The following is a 21,241-nucleotide window of genomic DNA, read 5'->3' as shown; positions in this document are numbered from 1 at the left end:
TTTCAAGGAAGCAGTGGCAGCACAGAAACCAAAGAATGTCAATGATTGACTTTGGGGGTTGAATATTTTTGACATGACATTTGTGGAGGGAACTAGTTATTTTTTTTTTTTTTTTAATTTGGGTAAACTGAACTCTTCTCAAAATCACTCAGATGTGTATTAAAAACTTTGACTGTTCACTGAGGTTTTAGTTGATGTGTTTGTTGGGCCTCATATATTCAGATAGAAGACAAAGGCAGGCCTAACACAGTCATAAAACCTAACTCAGCCCCCACATACCAAGTCGTTAATCTTACTGATAAAAACTGCACCAAAATCAAACAAAGGGAGTCCAAAACAGACTACAAATCCCATGAAGCCTTGCTCACTAAAGGATAGAACTCTCAACTCCTATTGGATGAGGCACACAACAGAACGTCCCTCAACCATGACATCATCAGGAGTAGAAATACCTCTGAAATGCTTCCGGGATTTGCTTCCAGCAACTTTGCTTGCCGTGGGTAGACGCAGCTCATCGCTGCTCTCAGGCGCAGTCTCGTGGCACAAGGAAGTAACGTCCGACTTGAAACTGTGGCCATACAATCTCCATCTCGCTGGACGAGTTGAGATTCCTCTGTGTTCAACCGAACACTCTAATGGATCCGAAGGAGACCGCCGAGCAATCCGCATCTTCATCCATTTGCCTGCAGAAATGAAGAGATCAAAGATTTCTCTTCCATCTTCAGTCAAGTCGACGTTTCTGATTTCTCCGCCAGCCCGCCGAGAATCAGCAGCCGTACCGCCCGCCGACAGAGCGAGGAAACGGCCTCCCGTCATCACCCAAGCCTCAAGGAACCAAGTCTGAGTTAAAGGACGGATGAACACACATTCCACCTGCGTCCTCATGCGATTCAAGTAAGAGGTTTACGTCTGGGCAGAGATAGAATATTATAGTGTGTTATTCTTGTGTTTCAAGGTTTTTGCTTGTACAGTTTACTAACCGCCATATCCGCTCATTATTAATACTCAGGGTATTAATTATCACAAATTTGATTTGCTGTATTGTGGTCCAACCAAATTGGACTGTTGTGCATTTCCACCATCGCGGGTGAGACCGGCAAACTGAGTTTATCCATTAAAGAATCAAAGAACACGGGACTGTTTACGAGCCGTCCACCGCGTCTCTGAATGATAAACTAACAGCTGCTTTCTCTCCCACAATCGCGAAATCGGCTTTGGGGCCTTGACTTAATTCTCTCTTTCTCGTACGAACCACACACACACGCAACCCCTCATAAACATTCTGGCACACATTTTTGGCTCGTAGATAGCTTCGTGATAAAGCTCAGCTTTGTCCCTAAGCTATCGTACAAGCAGATACACATGGTAACTGGTAGACGCCATTGACTGGTTTCTCTCCACCCACATTCGCGGCCATATTCTCTGGCCAGAAGTCTCGTGTGACATACTCTTCACGAGAGTCACGTCCACCATTTTGTGCACGTCCCTCCTTACACACACACACACACACACACACACACCCTCATGTGTTATAGGATTATTTTGATTTCCATATCTAATCATATCACTGTTTAGTTTGTAGTTGTAAGTCGGAAGTTTATTGACTGCATTGTATTAATTATTAATTGATATTACTGCATAAATAAACTGTTATATTACAAAGAGAAGTGTTTTGGTTTGTTTTGCATACACCTGTGTCATGCTGATGGGATGTCAGTGCTCGGATTCAAGCCTTCATTCATTGTTTTTTTCCCGAAAATCGATATTTTTCGGATGTCGATTTTCCTAAGAAAATAATATAATATTGAGACTGTTATACTATCTGGTTATTAGTCCCTGATTCCAGGGTGGTGCCCCGTCAATGTTAATCCTTATTAATTTGAATTATACATTTTTGATAATTGATCATTATCTTTGATGATTGTTGAATTTGAATGATCAATAAGCTAATGTTAATTTTAATTAATGTTTCATCGATGTTAATGATTGGTGATTATCTTTGATAATTGTTGATTTAAAGGATTAAAAAAAGCTAACATTGATTTTCATCAATGTTCTATTGATTTTAATAATTGATAATTATCTTTGATAATTATTAATTATTGCTAATAACCAAACCCTCTCCTACGTAGCGCACTACATTTACTGGAGCCCCATATGAGGTTTTAATGAGTTAGATTCAATTAATTAATTTAAATATTAATTAATAACTAAAGAAATAATTATTAATTATTTCTGATAGCAACACTGATCTAAACAACCAGTAAAGCCCTACATGTTTTAATTCACATCACCAGAACGTACTGCTGGTCAGGTGGGGTTGAATAATTTTGATTGCAACTGTATATATATTATTTCTGAACCAAATATTTTGATGTTTTAGCTTTTGACTAAAAAGTCTTTCTTGTACTGAAATGGTCATAAACTTCTTTAAAGCTTAAAGGTGCTATAAGCAATTAAAGCCGTTCTGGAAATTCCACAAAACTGAGCTGTTGAATTAGACACACACCCTCTTTCCAATACCATACCCATCAAAGAGACTGTTGTATCATCAACGAGCAGAAGATCAGCATGGTTTTATTTTTTTATATTTGTCAAACACAACAGTAACATGATGGCCCCCTCAACTAACAACTGTTATGAATTTGAAAATGCTGTTGAATCCGCTTCAACTACTACAATGTGAAAAATGAGTGACAGGCAGAGAGCGCATCAAAGTCTTCTGTCCCGCTGATCAAAGAATGTGTCCATGGCTGTTCATACAGTCTGTTGCAGTCACAGACACCTGGTGGGTATTTCAGAAAGCAAGGTTAGTTTACCGTGACATAAACCCTTGATTATCCCAAGCATTGCTTACTCTCGGTTATTGGTTCTAGAATACCAGTTCTGGGTTACTTCACTCAACTCTGAGTCTATGCGCATTCACGGTAAACTCAGAAAGGCATTCTCAGCAGACCGCCGAATCCACGAGTCACCATGGAAACAGACGCTAAGAAATGCCTGCTATATATCAGCGATGCAGAACTTGAAGTTTTAATGACTGCAAATGAGCATTATTTTGTCTTCATTCATGATAGCGATAGGAGCTGCATCGGTTTAGGACTAGAGTTTGCTTGACAGTAAGTAAACTGAATAAATTTTAAATTCATTAAAAAATAAAGTCAAAATCAAAAGTAACATTCAGTATCTGGTGTGGCCACCAGCTGCATTAAGTACTGGAGTGCATTTCCTCCTCATGGAGGTACTGTGAGATGTTACCCCACTCTTCCACCAAGGCACTTGCGAGTTCCTGGACATTTCTGGGGGGGTGGGGAATGGCCCTAGCCCTCACTCTCCGATCCAACAGGTCCCAGACGTGCACAATGGGATTGAGATCTGGGCTCTTCGCTGGCCATGACAGAACACTGACATTCCTGTCTTGCAGGAAATCATGCACAGAATGAGCAGTATGGCTGGTGGCATTGTCATGCTGGAGGGTCATGTCAGGATGAGCCTGCAGGATGGGTACCACATGAGGGAGGAGGATGTCTTCCCTGTAAAGCACAGATTTGAGATCGCCTGCAGTGACAACAAGCTCAATCCAATGATGCTGTGACACACCGCCCCAGACCATGATGGACCCTCCACCTCCAAATTGATCCCACTTCAGAGTACAGGCCTCGGTCTAATGCTCTGTGGCAGGGAGGAGGTCGGGGCAGGGTCGTGATGCTGCACACCCCACCCCTAATCAGGCTAATAAAGCCCTTGAGAGAGATAAAGGCAACCAGAGGCAGCAGTTCCAGAGAGAGGGAGTTACGGGCAGCTGCCCGGCATGTGTTTGTGTTTGTCTTTTTGTTTAAGTTTATCATTAAACTTTATTTATATTGTCAAGCCTGTTCTCACCTCCTCCTTTCCATTGAACTTCGTTACACTGGTGCCAAAACCCGGGAGGGAGGTGGGATGTGCTGTAGTAGAGTCCTCGCCACTACCATCCACCCATGGAGCAGCCGTTGCCATCCGCCGAGGGATGGAGGAGCCTGGCCACCTGAGAGCAGGGGAATGACCGCCGACCACGAGGGGAGGAGGGGCTCCTAGCCGACCGCCTGGAGCAATCAGGGCCGCTGCCAGGGGTGGAGGAGACCCTAAAACGCGGGTGGGGGGGGGGCGAGAGGACCACCGACCGCGAGCGGGGAGGAGCTCCTGGCTGACCGCCTGGAGCGGGAGAACTGCTGCCAGGGGCGGGAGAGACCCCTTCCGTCCACCGAAAATGCGGCGGGGCGTTCCGTCCGCCAGGGGCCGGAGGACTGCCTCTAATCCACCCGGGGAGGTGTGGCTGTTGTCCACTAGAGAGTGGAGGAGTGGCCGAGGACCAAGCTATGGTGTATCAGAGAACCAGCGAGTACATTTTTTTCTCTCTCTATCCTGCTCTCGCTCCTTGTCGGCCTTTCCCTCTCGTTTTTTTGTTGTTGTTGTTTTTCCCTCCCCTTGTCACACTCCCAGGTCCGAAGAGGCGGGGATGACCCAGAAAGCCCCCCCCCCACCCCCCGGGGTCTCCCTGGCCTGAAGGAAAGGAGGGAGTAGTGTGGTAGGGAGGAGTGCGGGCTGGGTCATGATACTGCACACCCGGTCCCTATCAGGCTAATCAAACCCTTGAGAGGGATAAAGGCGACTGGAGGCGGCAATTCCAGAGAGAGAGAGTGTTACGGGCAGCTGCCCGGCATGTGTTTGTCTTTTTGTTTAAGTTTATCATTAAAATGTATTTATATTGTCAAGCTGGTTGAACTTCATTACACGCTCATTCCTTCGATGATAAACACAAGTCCGACCATCACCCCTGGTGAGACAAAACTGCGACTCGTTAGTGAAGAGCACTTTTTGCCAGTCCTGTCTGGTCCAGCGAAGGTGGGTTTGTGCCCATAGGTGACGTTGTTGCCAATGATGTCTGGTAAGGACTTGCCTTACAACAGGCCTACAAGCCCTCAGTCCAGCCTCTCTCAGCCTATTGCGGACAGTCTGAGCACTGATGGAGGGATTGTGCATTCCTGGTGTAACTCGGGCAGTTGTTGTTGCCATCCTGTACCTGTCCCACAGGTGTGATATTTGGATATACCGATCCTGTGCAGGTGGTGTTACACGTGGTCTGCCACTGCGAGGACGATCAGCTGTCCTTCCTGTCTCCCTGTAGCAATGTCGTAGGCATCTCACAGTATGGAAATTTCAATTTATTGCTCTGGCCACATCTGCAGTCCTCATGCCTCCATGCAGCATGCCAAAGGCACGTTCACACAGATGAGCAGGGACCCTGGGCATCTTTCTTTTGGTGTTTTTCAGAGTCAGTAGAAAGGTCTCTTTAGTGTCCTAAGTTTTTATAACTGTAACCTTAATTGCCTACCGTCTGTAAGCTGTTAGTGTCTTAATGACCGTTCCACAGGTGCATGTTCATTGATTTTTTATGGTTCATTGAACAAGCATGGAAAACATTGTTTAAACCCTTTACAATAAAGATCTGTAAAGTTATTTGGATTTTTACAAAATTGTCTTTAATTACAGTGTCCTGAAAAAGGGACGTTTCTTTTTTTTGCTGAGTTTAGATGTACTGTTATAACAAATAGATCTACAAATTGCCCAGATATAAAAAAAAAATGTGGAAGAATATGTTGTTTAATTAAATTATTTCTATATTTGTCTTACCATCGGTGTGTTTACATGTTGTCTGATGTCACTATTAAAGGCCATCCTTTATAAACTCTTTTATTTGTTTTGACTTTGATACATTATACTACACTGTGATATTATTCACATGATAAAACTTTTTCCACTTACTGTAACATTTATTGCAAATCATCATTATAATTATATAACCTATTGGAATGAATGTAACATTGGTCTTTGTGTACTTTATCTGAATTGTTTCTAACTCAGGTTGTGGATTTAGTTGACACAAGTAATGACTGCTGAAATGTAAATTATTTTTTTATGCTTAACATTTTCTGAATAAATTAGCAAAACAATCTAAAAGGATTAAACGATCCCTGCACTCCAATACTAATGTTGTATAAACTTTATGCAGCTTATAAAACCTAAGAACTAATGAAGTAATAAGCGAAGAAGCACTAGTTATTACATGTTTGTGGTCCATTTCAGAACTTTGGCTGAGGGGAATATAATGTAAGTCAGTAAGTGATGTTCAGTTTTATGGTGCTTTCTTTGTCATTTTGGAGCATGACAGTCTCCTTTTCAAAGGTGCACTAAGTTCTTGTTCATGTCGTCTTAGACTTACACTGACACCTAGTGGCCTGGATGCAGCATAATTCAAACACAATAGTTTTCAGTTACTGATGCCAATGTAAAAATTCACAATTCACAGTCAGCCATGATTACTTTAATCAGTTAGTGAAAGTGTCCAATAACAGGATGGTTACTGAGATTAAGCGAGTAGTATTCGGCTGGTCTTGTGAATCTATCATGGCAGCCCCCATGTGTGGACCCTCTCCATGTAGAATAAAACAGCTTTTATAAGATTACTGATATGACTGGAGTCTTCATTTTAATGTGAGTGGTCATGATTTCCTACATATGTTTCAAAATTACTATTTATTTCTTAAGGAGTACAGCTTTTTTTAATGAGAAAAAAATTACTAAGTGCACTTTTATCTAATAGTATGAAGATGTGTTGCAATGATAATAGTTTGTCTTTTGTATTCAACAGAAGAAACTCAAACAGGTTTTGAACAACATGAGGGTGATTAAATGATGACATAATTTTCATTTTGGAGTGAACTCTTCTTTTAAACTTTTTTGTTTCCCAGTGACGTCTGAATGTGTGCTGCTTTATTAGAGAAAGATTTCAAATTATAGAAACATTTAGGAAATGTCAATGGAAATAGAAGTCTGGTCACTTCAGATTTTCTTGTATAATGAAACAAAATGTATTTTTAAGTTGAACAACAACAGGACTGATTAATCAGATGTTGGTATTTTAAACACTCCAGTCCAGCAGATGTCGGAAATTCACCAGAAGTTGTTTTATAAACCGACAGAAAACACAAGAAGTAGAAAGAACTCCAACACCCCAAATAGTGCACTATATAGTGAATAGGGGACGAATTCAGACACTACTACAGTTTGAGCGCTCAGTTCGGTACGTGTTCAATGTGTTTTACATCATTTGTGAGATTTATATTTAATTTGAGTTGTATTTTGTTGTGCATGTTGTACATTTTTCTCTCTTTGGCGTTTTAATGACTGTAAAAGAAGCTTTTTATCGACGTGTGTCTCTTGTTTTGTGACGCACGCTTTAAAATATTCAGTTTCAGGAGAAACAAGAAGAAATCTGTGAATATCATGTTTAATTTCTGATATATGAGCTCTTTAAATCCAGTGACTGACTGTAAATGAAGGTGATAATATATATTGGAGAGACGGGCACAAACAAACACTTTTTGGTTTCCTGAAGTTTGTGTAAATACTTTTGGGATTACTGGTCATATACAAGAGGTGAACAAAACAACTAAAACACTTCAGAACAGGTTTATTTACACTTTCTGTCTGTGGCTAAACTCATGTTTATATTTTAGTCCAGTTTGAAGACGTGTTGGTAAAGTTCAATCTTGACAAACTTTGAGTAACGTTCCAGAAACGTTGTGGTAATGTCCTAAAAACGACTCTTAAACGTCCCATAAAAGACGTTATAGCAGCATGATCCCCTGATCTTCAGATCATTTATACGAGTTGACGTCATAATTATATTTGTAGAGACAGTCAATGTGCCTTTTGGATACCATCCTTAATTGGTAAAATAGCTGTCAACAAAAGGACAATTTAACACATTTGCTAAATATTTTACTCGAGTAAATGGTGATTTATTCATATTTTACCGTCCTTGTGATTGGAAGATATTTTTTAGTGAGCGCACGAGACAAATTTCTCTTTGAATTTAAAACGCAGAGAATTAGATATTGCGCATGCGCATCACATGGATCTGTAACGGACGGAAGCACAAAAAATCGACATTTATTCGTCGTTTGATGAAGTGGTTTGCTGGTCAAACGTTAAACGTCACATTAGAAATATGTTTTGTGGTTTTAAGTTTTAAAAACGTTCACCTTGTATAACTGTGTAATGAAATGCCTTGTTTGTTAAATTTACACATGAGTAGTTCTGAGGTAAAAAGTGAGGTAAATTTATATTTACACATTCTCTTAGTAGGTTATATTTGGTTCAATTTAGTGCCCCTGTTTGTGAGGACATTTAAACATAGAAGGTGTTGGTTTTTAATCTGTATTGGAGGTCTAAACGGGTTCGGGTCCAAAACTTTGACGAGTGTCGGGACTGATATTAGTAGTCTCGGGTAATTTTAAATAAATGTGCTTTTACCGAATGGACCCGAGAAGTCCCGAATTCTATTAAAATATGCCAACTTTCCATTATACATTTCGGGCCTTTAACAATATTTTATTATTTAATACAAATTAAATGATCACTTTTTCTCTGTTTTATACAATCTGCGCTCCTATGTGCAATTTACCAATTTTATTAATTTAGACAAGTAAATGGGATTAAAAAAAAAAAAAACAAGAAAAAAGCTGAAAACAATTGATTTATATAACATTGTTTCACCCAACTAAAATCAGTGTTTGGACAAGAATCTAACATCAACCCTGGTTATCTGCAGGTAAGGTGGTACTTAACACATACAACTATATTAATATAATGTAAAGATAAACATATTAGCGAAAGTGCTGTTACGAAATACATTTTGTTTGTTGGAACTGTAGGATATCTGAGGGAACCAGGCAGTAATAAGTCTTACAGACTGAGAGCCATTAACCAGATTCTTCAAAAAGGCCTTTAGTCCACACACTGTGACCTTTAGGTCATAAAACATGGAATCCTGGAACAATGGCGCCAAAATGTCTGACTTAACATCAATGAATGTGCATCTGCTTAATTTCAACTGCTACAGAACAAAGCAAGACTTGTGAAGTTGACACCGACCTGCAATTCACCTCCCCCAGGGTAAAAAAACTACAAAACCTTCTCTATGAAATAGAAGATAATGAGGCCTGTCTGCTTCATGACACCTCACTTAAGCAACTCATGACTGAAGAACAAAAGGGCAATTCACCACCCCAGGAAACAGACTGGTATTTTGAATTGCACCCATTGATTCCTTGGATGGACCTCTCCATTATTTCACACCCCAAAACGTGTTCAGGGTCAGTTTTTAAATGCTAGAATGCATCAGATTACTCCGCACAATGTTTATTCTTGCTACAAGCATGTCAATGCGATATCATGACCTTTAATCATCGATTATTCATGTTTCTGTTGTTAGCAAGCTAGCTACTGTATTTATACCATATCAGAAACGGTTATTTTGTTCAACAGAGCTGTTCTTGTGTTTAATCATATAATAATGTTTTAGAGTTTGATGAATGTCTGTCCATTTTAATGATGATGTTTTTGTGTTCAGATGTTCATCATGAGAGAGCAGGTGGATGTGATTCACACTGGAGAACAGCAGATGCTGCAGACACCAGTGAAGATTGAAGTGAAGCAGGAGGAGATAAAAGAAGAAATCACAGCAGAAGAACAACAAACTGATGAAGATGATGATGAACAGCAGATACCAGTGAAGACTGAAGTGAAGCAGGAGGAGATAAAAGAAGAAAACACAGCAGAGGAACAAACGAGTGATGAAGATGATGATGAACAGCAGATGCTGCAGACACCAGTGAAGATTGAAGTGAAGCAGGAGGAGATAAAAGAAGAAAACACAGCAGAGGAACAAACGAGTGATGAAGATGATGATGAACAGCAGATGCTGCAGACACCAGTGAAGATTGAAGTGAAGCAGGAGGAGATAAAAGAAGAAACCACAGCAGAGGAACAACAGGGTGATGAAGATGATGATGAACAGCAGATACCAGTGAAGATATGTTCAGTGAAGCTGCAGGACTGCAGGAACCTGATGAAGATGAGAGGAGAAAACACAGCAGAGGAACATCAGAGTGATGAAGATGATTGTATTTCCTCAGGTATGTTTCTTCCTGTAATGTTGTTTTATATTTTCATGACAATCGACTGTCATGTCAGAATCTGTTACCAAATGATTTTATCACTTAAAAGTCGAACCCGCTGTTTTTATTCTCAGTTTAGAAGAGCTCAGTTGTCTTTTAAAGCATGTCTTTTTATTTTAATTTTTCCAAAGTAAAAACAGTTCTGCAGGAACAGTTACTCTCCATTAGGGTTTCTGCTTAAAATCTAATGTTGTTCTTTTTAAAATGATGACTTTATAGGGATAGTTCATCAGTCAATTTCAAACAGGCTATCCATGTTTTCGTATGAATGCACTCATGAGCCTAAAGTTCACACAACACAGTAAAGCCAGTCGCACACCGAACGAGAAGCGCCGCGTCACTTCTTCAAAGTGAAGTTTTGAGTTGATCCCTTGATAATGATTTGGATCAAATTTAAAGGTGAAGTGTGTCATTTCTAGTGACACCAAACGGAATTACAAAAAGTATGTTTTCAAACAACCTTTGGCAACACTCTGACTCATCTCGCCCCTTCGCACTCTCTGATTCCCTATGAATAATTAGGCAATTCTAAGTAAAAGGTGATAAAGGTTTAACATCGTAATGAACAAGACCACTATAACATAAACAGTGGTCTGATAACATCGGCGGTGTCCGATAACATTGCCGGATCGAAAGGTAGGGTGTTTCTGGTAACTAGTAAGTGTAATGACAGTGCCGTTTCTGACCATTTTGGACACCCTAGGCGAGATCGCACATTTTTGTCTCTTGGTGAGCTGATTAAAGTTATTTGGAAGTAACAGTTTGCCAACTTTGTGTTACATGATATGAGTACACAAATAGTTGAATATAAGTATTGATATAATATCGTGGGTAAAAGTATCGCAATATATCGATATTTAATCGTATCAACACAGCCATATTAATTGTAAACCAAAAAAAAAGATGAACCATAAAGAGGCAAAATCTTTTCTGTCCATGTGATCATAAATGAAATGAATCTTCAAACATCATAATCTCTCTATCTCTTGATTTTAGCCATACTGAGCATTTTTCTACACCGTTCACAGGGTTCGCTCAAGGTCCTTGAAGTGCGTTGAGTGCTTGAATTTAGCTTTTAGAAATTTAAGAACTGGAATACCTGGAAAATGGCCTTGTTTTGTTGAAAAGTGCTTGAGATTAAAACAGAACATTTCTTCTGTGTAAAGGCCCCAGCACGCTTATGGAAAGTTGTTCTTCGTTCAGAGGTAAAAAGAAGTTCGAAAAAGCTGAGCAACGACATACTGTTTGTGAACATTTAGACAGCGGCCACATAAATATGAGGACTCAACACTTCATCAACTAATATGATATTAAAATTAGTTATCAATGTCTTCATGCCTTATTCTATGAGTAGAATTGACACAATCTCAGTAAAAGATGCGGTTTTAACTAGCCTACTCGATGATTTAAAGTAATATACAGTGCTGTGAAAAATTATTTGCCCCCTTCCTGATTTCTTTTATTTTTGTGTATTTTCATACTAAATTATTTTAGATCTTTAAATGAGATATAACATAAAACAAAGGCAGCCTGAGTAAACACAAAATACAGTTTTCAAATATATATATTTTTTTTTTAAGCAGAACATTTATCCAACACCTATATCACCCATGTGACAAACTAACTGCCTCCTTAAACGTAATAGCTGGTTGTGCCGCCTTTAGCAGCAACAACTGCAACCAAACGCTTCCGATAACTGGAGATCAGTCTTTCACAACGCTGTGGTGGAATTTTGGCCCACTCTTCTTGACTGAACTGCCCATTTAAGGTCCTGCCACAGCATTTTAATTGGGTTCAAGTCAGGTCTTTGACTAGGTCAAATTGGAATTCCGTGTTTGATTTACGCCAAATGTAACAGGACCCCTGTCTTCCAAACAGTTCCACTTTCGACTCATCAGTCCACAGAACATTCTCCCAAAAGGTTTGAGGATCATCAAGGTGTTTTGGCAAAATTCAGATTTTTTTTTTTTTTTTCAGTTAACATTTTTTTATTGATTTGTAGATATATAACAAAGAAAAACACAACATATATGTTGAATTAACATTTAACTCCCAGTGTTACCCCTCCCCAATCACCAACCCCACTCTGATCCCCAACGAACACCCCTGTGGTCACATATAAGAATACACACACAAAAATAAAGGGGAAAAAAAAGAAAATATAATAATCATACATAATTACTGAACTTGTATCTCTCCACAGCCCCTCCCCGGGAGTCCCCCAGAAACGCTAAATAACTGCCTCATTTCCTATCAAACAAATCACAAAACCCCAGCCTTCTAATTGACACCACCTCGAAAGCTGACACCCTCCCCATCTCTGCACACCTTTCTGGAAATGAGGGTGTTCCATCTGACTTCTATTCCCTTAAAATAATCTGCCTGCCAATCATATCACTGGTCAGAACCCAATTTTTTATGTGTTTATCCTCCATATTGATGACTGCCCCATTGCCCAAAATTCAGAGTCTGGGGCAAAATGAAATTTGAGTGCCCAATATGTCACATATAAAACTCTGAACCTTCAACCAAAACACTTGGATCTTAACACACCACCAAAAAACATGGGTTGTGTCTCCATCTTCTGCTTGGCATCGCCAGCAGGTGGGTGTTTTAAGACCAAGCCTATACAATCTAGAGGGGGTCCAATAGAATCTATGTAAAATCTTGAATTGCATAAGGCGCACCCTTGCATCTCTAGATACAGACTTAACATTTTTAGAATCCTAGCCCACACTCCCTCTTCCAATAACAAGTTTAAATCTTTCTCCCATAATCTCTTGATAGAAGTTAAAGCTCCATCCCTCAGACTCTGAATTAGCAGGGAGTAATACATTTGAAATGTAATGTAATCTTATTGAAATGTAATCTAGGACACTTACCATTCCAAATGAAGGACTTTGCTATGCTATCAAATTGCTTGAAATAAGAGAGGGGGACATCTACAGGGAGAGATTGTAGCAGGTAGTTGAATTTTAATAACATTAACCTTCCCAATCATAGATAAATGTAATGAAGCCCACCTACTCATCACTTGAAATTTTTATTAAAGGGTCAAAACTAACTTAAATCAGACAAATTTGCTGGGAATAAAATACCCAAATACTTAATGCCCTGTTAGTGGCACTGGATGGCGCCTGGTTGAAAAGACGTGACTGGGCAGTACGCTGTCAGAGATGAAGCTTCAGATTTAGACCAATTGACTCTGTATCCTGAGAACTTAGGAATTAATAATCCTGTGGAGGCAAGGCATAGATCTAGTGGGTTCGGGGACGAATAACAAAATATCATCTGCGTAAAGCAAAAGCTTATGCGCCACACCTCCCGCCATCACCCCTGGAAAATCATCCTCCTTTCTTATTGCAGCTGCTAATGGTTCCAGGGCAAGACAGAATAAAAATGGGGAAAGGGGGCAACCCTGCCTGGTGCCCGTATCCAGAGTAAAATAATCAGAAATTAATCCATTTGTTTGTACTGCCGCTACTGGGTGTATATAAAGTAGCTTAATCCATTCAATAAAGTATTTCCGAACCCGTATATTTCCAAAACCTTAAAAAGATAATCCCATTCTACCATATCAAATGCCTTTTCGGCGTCAAGTGAGATGGCAGTGGCAGAGTTTGATCATTCGCCACTGACCACATGATATTGATGAAATGCCTAATGTTATCAGAAGAGCTATGACCCCGAATAAACCCCACCTGATCTATATGTATAAGAGATGTCATAACTTAATCGGTTAGCCAACATTTTTGACAAAGTTTTAACGTCTAGCTAGATCAGGGAAATTGGACAGTAACTGTTACACTTACTTAGATCTTTGTCCTTTTTAAGAATCAGACTGATCAGGGCTTTTGTCATGGTTGGCGGAAGCTTTCCATTCTTTAATGATTCCGTATAAACTTCTAACAAAAGTGGAGCCAGTTCTGTAGTATATGATCTAAGGCCCCAAAGCCTTGCCTGTAGGTAAGGCCTTAATTACCTCGTCAAGCTCCTCCAAGGTTATCTCAGAATTAAGATAATTGTTTTGCTCAGTCATCAGTTTATGGAGATCTAATGGTTCCACAAAGTTTCTAATATCTTCATCAGTAGACAAAGATGTGGAACTGTAAATATCAAGATAGAATTCTTTAAAAGCATTATTAATATCAATGGCTGAGGTAAATATTTCACCACTAGCATTTTTCACTGAGGGAATGATAGAAAAAGAATCTCTGCTTTATATATATAGCCAAAAGCTTCCCTGCTTTGTCCCCTGACTCAAAGTATGACTGTCTTGCTCTGAACAGCCAAAACTCCACCTTCCTCGACAAATAGTATTATATCTGTATTTCAATCAGGTCAATTCCCTGAGGCCATCAGATGACATTCGGCGCTTCAGCTCTGCCTCAGCATTTTTTATATTCCCTTCCCTTCCAGCTCCACGAGTTCTCGTGATTTGAAATTTTGTGAGACAGAATTACACAACAGAAAATAATCTATAAAACAAACTCCAGCCAATAGGTGGGATAAACACAAAGACATGTAGATTCATCCACATAACTGTTCTGAAGGTGTGTTCTTCTACCAAACAAACTCCAGCCGCTAGGCGGAACCAGCACAAAAAGCAACAAAAGAGGTGCCCAGTTTCTTCGGACAGTCAAGTGAATGTTCAGTGAGTCAGGTCCACTCAGCTGTTACATGAGTGCAAAAAAAAAAAAGCCCCAATCACTCCAATGCTTTGCAAGAAATATTCCACAAAACAAACTCCAACCAACAGGCGACATAAGCACAAATAATGTGCAGGTTCATCCACAAACTGTCCCGAAGGATTGTTACTCCACAAAACATACTCCAGCTGCTAGGCGGAACCAGCACAAATAGAAACAAAGAAGGCGCTCAGTTCCTCGGATGGTCAAGTGAATGTTCAGTGAGTCATGTCCACTCGGCTGCATAGACAGTGTCACACAATAACTTACTCATTCCAATGACTTTATGAAGGACATCGATTGCTGTGGCCATGTAAATATTTTGCGCCCATCCTCAGTATCTATTCTCAATTTGGCTGGGAGCATCAGTGCAAAAGCAACCTTCCATTGATATAAGAGTTTCTTGCATTCCTTGAATCGATCACGTTTCTCTCTTGTCGAATTTGCACAATCTGGGAACAAGAAAATGCTGTGGTTCTTCCAAGAAAGCCTTCCTTTACTCCTGGCCTTGCATAACATGAGATCTTTATCGGATGATCTCAGAAATTTGGCCAGAATTGATTGGGGCATGTCTTCATCTCCAATGACTCCAGATAATCGATCCATTTCTCAACGTCCGACACTTTTGTAACCACCTCAAAGTATTTAGTCTCCGTGGCAGTGATCTATCGACGTATTACAGCCAGATCCTCCAAGTCTGCAAGGACCTACACCAGCATTGCTGACATGCTCGACAATTGATGCTGAATTTGTCCCGCTGCACCATCCAAACTGAGTCCCTGGTCTGCGGCCCTGTCTGGGGTATCAACTTGAGCAAGTAAGTGTCTTTTAATGTCTCCAGGGCCTGAGGATTTTGAATTCTTTGACATATTGTCTTCGTAGAACAGTTATGGAACAGGGTGTATCGAATCTCACCGGTTTATGACACAAAAAGTATGAAAAACTAGCAAAGTGCGCAGAGCTCGCCGTTCACACATCCGAACCTTGCATGGCGTCAATGGTGTCAGGTCAACAACTTGACCCTCAACACCACAAAAACAAAAGACATCATTGTGGACTTCAGAAGGTTCAAGAAAACAGAATGTGCTGACCTCTATATACATGGTGAGGAAGTGGAAAGAGTAGAGCACTTAAAGTTCTTGAGGACCTCCACAAGTCTGGTTCATCCTTGGGAGCAATTTCTAAATGCCTGAAGGTACCACGTTCATCTGTACAAACAATAGTATGCAAGTATAAACACCATGGGACCACGCAGCCATCATACTGCTCAGGAAGGAGGCACATTCTGTCTCATAGAGATGAACATAGTTTGGTGCGAAAAGTGCAAATTAATCCCAGAACAACAGCAAAGGACCTTGTGAAGATGCTGGAGGAAACAGGTAGACAAGTATCTATATCCACAGTAAAACGAGTCCAATATGGACATAACCTGAAGGGCTGCTCAGCAAGGAAGAAGCCTCTGCTCCAAAACCACCATAAAAAAGCCAGACTACAGTTTGCAAGTGCACATGGGGAAAAAGATTTTTCTTTTTGGAGAAATTTCCTCTGGTCTGATGAATCAAAATTTTATATGTTTGGCCATAATGACCATCGTTATGTTTGGAGGAAAAAGAGTGTGGCTTGCAGGAGGCCTCGCTTCAAAGCCCTCCTCATCATTCCAGCAACGATCTACATAACATCAACGATCTTAACAGAGGTCCAAAACATCAACGGAAGAACCAGAACTTTCTACAAAGATCCAAAGCAATGCCAGGAAACAAGTACATCTCCAGACTTTTGCTAGAAAGTGCTGGAGTTTTATTAAATACTTTGGGTAACCCGATGGCAAATCGAGGTATACCAAATTAAGTATCAGTGGTTCTCAAGGCATTGTCTGTAGACTCCATAAAGTTACATTTACTCTGTTACAGTTCACTCACCAATCTGGTTTCATGTTTTTTTTATGTGTTAGTTTTATGTTGTAGATTAGAAATAAAGTCTTGTTTGAATTCAGAGAGCACTTGACTGTGGTATATTTTGATAAATAATCTCGTCACTTGATTTTACTCAAGGCTCGAACCATATTAAAGCTAATTCCTTACATATAAATTGTGAATGGATACAATGTGTTGTCAATGGTGGACACATTTTCAATGGTGGAGAATTGTATTCAGATTTCTAATGTGATCATTTGTCATTATCCTACATATTAATGGTTGAGTATGCAAACAGTTTAATTACAATTTCCTACATATTAATGGTGGAGGTATGGGTGCACTTTAATCCATAACTTATGCATTTATATTACCAAAATTCCAACAATACATTGATAGATCGTTCATCTTGTTGTGGACATGATGCAATGAGCAGTTGAACACTGCTGCAGTTTATATTAAAACACTCTCTCCTTGCTACAAATGCTGTCTATTGAGCTTAACTTGTATTGAACCGAAAATACTCCTTTAAGAAGCATATTTAGCACAAAAGTGCAGAACGTGAGATTAATATAATTTAATTTTAATAACCAACATTTACTCAACCTGTTTCAGTTTCACTCAATACCTGGGTAGTTTAGAAGAAAAAACATTCAGGGCTAGACTCATCATTGGGGTCTAGAGCCCCAAATGTTTTAACTTAGTGACGCCCCTGGGCTTGTCATGTAATTAATTTGATAAAAATAGCTGATTGACACCTCTAGTATGAATATATGGACCTGGCACAGCAAAAATCACAAATAAGTACATTTGTCCCTCTTGAATTGATTTTTGTTAATTTCGTATGTTTTTGTAGAGCTGATGGAAGTGAAAGAGGAACGTCAAGAACTCAGTGAAGTGGAGGAGAAACTTCAGTGTCAGAAATATCAGGATTTCACAACTGGAGAAAAATCTTTGAGTGGCTCAAAGACTGTAAAGAATTCCTCAGCAAAACAGCTTAAAAGAAGAGCAGCCAAGAAATCTTTCACCTGCTCTCAGTGTGGAAAGAATTTCACAAGTAAAAGCTGGCTTAATAGTCACATGAAAGTTCACACTGGAGAGAAGCCTTACACATGCCATCTGTGTGAAAAATGTTTCACTACTAAAGGAAACCTTGATATACACACAAGAATTCACACTGGAGAGAGGCCTTACACGTGCCATCAGTGTGGCAAAGGTTTTGCACGTAAAGTATATCTTAATAAACACAAAATGATTCATACTGGAGAGAAACCTTACACATGCAATCAGTGTGGAAAGAAGTTCACAGATAAATATTATCTTAATATGCACACAAGAGTTCACACAGGAGAGAGGCTTTACACGTGCCATCAGTGTGGAAAAGGTTTCAAATGGGCAGGTACTCTGAAAAAGCATCTCCGCTGTCACTCTGGAGTAAAACCATTTGAATATGATAACTGTGGTAAAAGATGTGTTGAGGTTTCGGACCTAAACCAACATCTGAAAATGAACACAAATGAGAAGCCTTACAAGTGTTCATTTTGTGGAAAGAGTTTTGCATGCCTGTACTATTTTAAACAGCACCAGAAAATACATACCTTTTCAGGGGTTCAAATGTGTTTTGAATGTGGGAAGACTTTTACCACAGCCAGCTACTTGAAAGAGCACAAAATAATTCATACTGGAGAGAAACCATACAAGTGCTCACACTGTGGAAAGAGTTTCAATCACTCCGATAGCCTGAGAAAACATAAGAAAATCCACACCAGAGAGAAAACATACGAATGCTCACACTGTGGAAGGATTTTCACTCAGTCAGAACACCTGAAAACACATGAGAGAATTCATACTGGAGAGAAACCATACAAGTGCTCACACTGTGAAAAGAGATTCACTGGGTCAGAAAACCTGAAAACACACGAGAGAATTCATACAGGAGAGAAACCATACAAGTGCTCATACTGTGAAAAGAGATTCACTCAGTCAGAACACCTGAAAACACACGAGAGAATTCATATTGGAGAGAAACCATACAAGTGCTCGCACTGTGAAAAGAGTTTCACTCGGTCACAAGATCTGAAAAGACACAAGAGAGTCCATACTGGAGAAAAACCTTACAAGTGCTCACACTGTGGAAAGAGTTTTACTCGGTCAGAAAGCCTGACAACACACGAGAGAATCCATACTGGAGAAAAACCTTACAAGTGCTCACACTGTGGAAAGAGTTTCACTCGGTCTAAAAGCCTGAAAACACACGAGAGAATCCATACTTGAGAAAAACCATACAAGTGCTCACACTGGAAAGAGTTTCACTCGGTCTAAAAGCCTGAAAACACACGAGAGAATCCATACTTGAGGAAAACCATACAAGTGCTCACACTGTGGAAAGAGTTTCACTCGGTCTAAAAGCCTGAAAACACACGAGAGAATCCATACTTGAGAAAAACCATACAAGTGCTCACACTGTGGAAAGAGTTTCACTTGGTCAGAAAGCCTGAAAACACACATATTTTTGTACTTTTTGTACTTTTGCACAATATAATGTACTTTTTACGAGCACGAGTATCATCCAAGTGAAATGTGTCAATATCCGTACTCTTGATGATGAAAAATCCTCATTGGGTAGTACTACCAGCTGCTAGCTGTGTCTGTCCACATCGTTCTGTGATAGGCCAGCTACACACAGAGCTCCGCCTCCTCGACTACACAGACTGCTGCGGTTCTGCTGCCCACACAGACGCAACTTCACCATCGTCACAGGCAGCCTCTCTTTCAGCTCGCGACTCTTCTCTCTTAAAAGGTAATCTATCGTAAATTCAGCCGAGTTACATTGAGAACTTGGCTCGAACTGGACGTGGTGCAGTCGCAAGTTACAGCTGCTTCTACTAGTTAATTAGATTTTCGGCTCGCTCCTACCTCTGTAAAACATCTGACTTCAAGAATACAGCCGCAAGGCTGAATGCTGTGTCTGTGCATAAATCACCCAGCTTCACACCGTCAGTTCATTTAAGAAAATAATAAAACCATAAAATAATCATAATAAATAATCATAAATATTACAAATTAATGCTTTCAATATATAGGCTTTATTTAGGCTTTAAATATTACAATATATACACACACTTACGCACCAAATAATTAATTAACGTTGTGTTTTAATTTGTGTAGAAATAAAAAGTACCATTCCCCCCCAAATAAAAACATTAGGCAGTGAAAAAAAAAAAAAAAGTGAAAAAAAAAAAAAAAGTGAAACACACCGAAACATTACTGTTTAAATTTAATTTTTAAAGAGTAAAAAAAAGAAAAAAAAGAAAGTTATGTTGACTATAAAAACTATAGTTCATGTTTTTACTTTGTACTTCATGTGTTCATTTATTCATTCAACTGTAAATAGTTCTCCTCCTCTTGTGATCAATAACATTTCTCTGAAGCTCAATTCTGAGGCTGTTCTGTAAGTAGTTTTTTATTAAATACAGCAACTTCTGATCAACCCATATCAATTTCAGGCTTAAATTAAAAATGTCCGGTTTGCTCCACCCACTTCCGGTTTAAGCCACGCCCATTCCGAGTACGGATACGAATACAGATCATTTAGTTGTTTATATAGATACAGATAATGGTTTACTGCCCCAGCAGTCACAGTGAGCAAGAATCATCTTCAGTTCCAACAATATCAAGTAAACAATTTGGAAGATAAACCCAAAGATGAAATTTCTCCCAGTAGCAGAGCAGTTCCTAAGTATAGGCGAACTAAGTGTCCGCATAGGGTACCCCCCATCTAGAGGGCACAACAATGGTTAGAATTTGCATGCTCAATTGAGCAACATCATCCAAGAGAATAACATAGGACATTTACGGAAGGTCTTTATATTTATTTATTTTCTCTAATGATTGTGCTATATATATATATATATATATATATATATATATATATATATATATATATATATATATATATATATATATATAAACTCAGCAAAAAAAAGAAATGTCCCTTTTTCAGGACACTGGATTTTTACAAAATTATCTTTAAAATAGGCAACGTTGTTGCCGTTGATGTCTGGTAAGGACTTGCGTAACAACAGGCCTAGAAGCCCTCAGTCCAGCCTCTCTCAGCCTATTGCGGACAGTCTGAGCACTGATGGAGGGATTGTGCGTTCCTGGTGTAACTCGGGCAGTTGTTGTTGCCATCCTGTACCTGTCCCACAGGTGTGATATTTGGATGTACCGATCCTGTGCAGGTGGTGTTACACGAGGTCTGCCACTGCGAGGACGATCAGCTGTCCTTCCTGTCTCCCTGTAGCACTGTCTTAGGCATCTCACAGTATGGAAATTTCAATTTATTGCCCTGGCCACATCTGCAGTCCTCATGCCTCCATGCAGCATGCCAAAGGCACATTCACACAGATGAGCAGGGACCCTGGGCATCTTTCTTTTGGTGTTTTTCAGTGTCAGTAGAAAGGTCTCTTTAGTGTCCTAAGTTTTTATAACTGTGACCTTAATTGCCTACCGTCTGTAAGTTGTTAGTGTCTTAATGACCGTTCCACAGGTGCATGTTCATTGATTGTTTATGGTCCAT

At 39.7% G+C, this 21,241-nt stretch overlaps 2 protein-coding genes and 1 pseudogene across 2 annotated transcripts in view; 2 read left to right on the top strand and 1 right to left on the bottom strand.

The window, feature by feature from the left end:
* The window catches only part of LOC127418577 (zinc finger protein 721-like), a 620,351-nt gene that overhangs the window by 338,007 nt on the left and 261,103 nt on the right, over window positions 1-21,241 (bottom strand). The window lies entirely within an intron of this gene.
* LOC127419354 (zinc finger protein 721-like) overlaps window positions 1-21,241 on the top strand; it is a 173,817-nt pseudogene that overhangs the window by 137,043 nt on the left and 15,533 nt on the right.
* The window catches only part of LOC127418574 (gastrula zinc finger protein XlCGF26.1-like), a 63,794-nt gene continuing 49,643 nt past the window's right edge, over window positions 7,091-21,241 (top strand). Inside the window, exon 1 of the mRNA XM_051659193.1 lies at window positions 7,091-7,120. The gene's annotated coding sequence lies outside the window, so the exon portion shown is untranslated. The remainder of the gene's footprint in view (window positions 7,121-21,241) is intronic.

Source organism: Myxocyprinus asiaticus, chromosome 28 (genome assembly GCF_019703515.2).
Source record: "Myxocyprinus asiaticus isolate MX2 ecotype Aquarium Trade chromosome 28, UBuf_Myxa_2, whole genome shotgun sequence".
In the NCBI taxonomy this organism is placed as follows: domain Eukaryota; kingdom Metazoa; phylum Chordata; class Actinopteri; order Cypriniformes; family Catostomidae; genus Myxocyprinus; species Myxocyprinus asiaticus.
The sequence above is the reverse complement of the archived record's forward strand: the minus strand, read 5'-3'. Positions and strand labels throughout refer to the sequence as shown.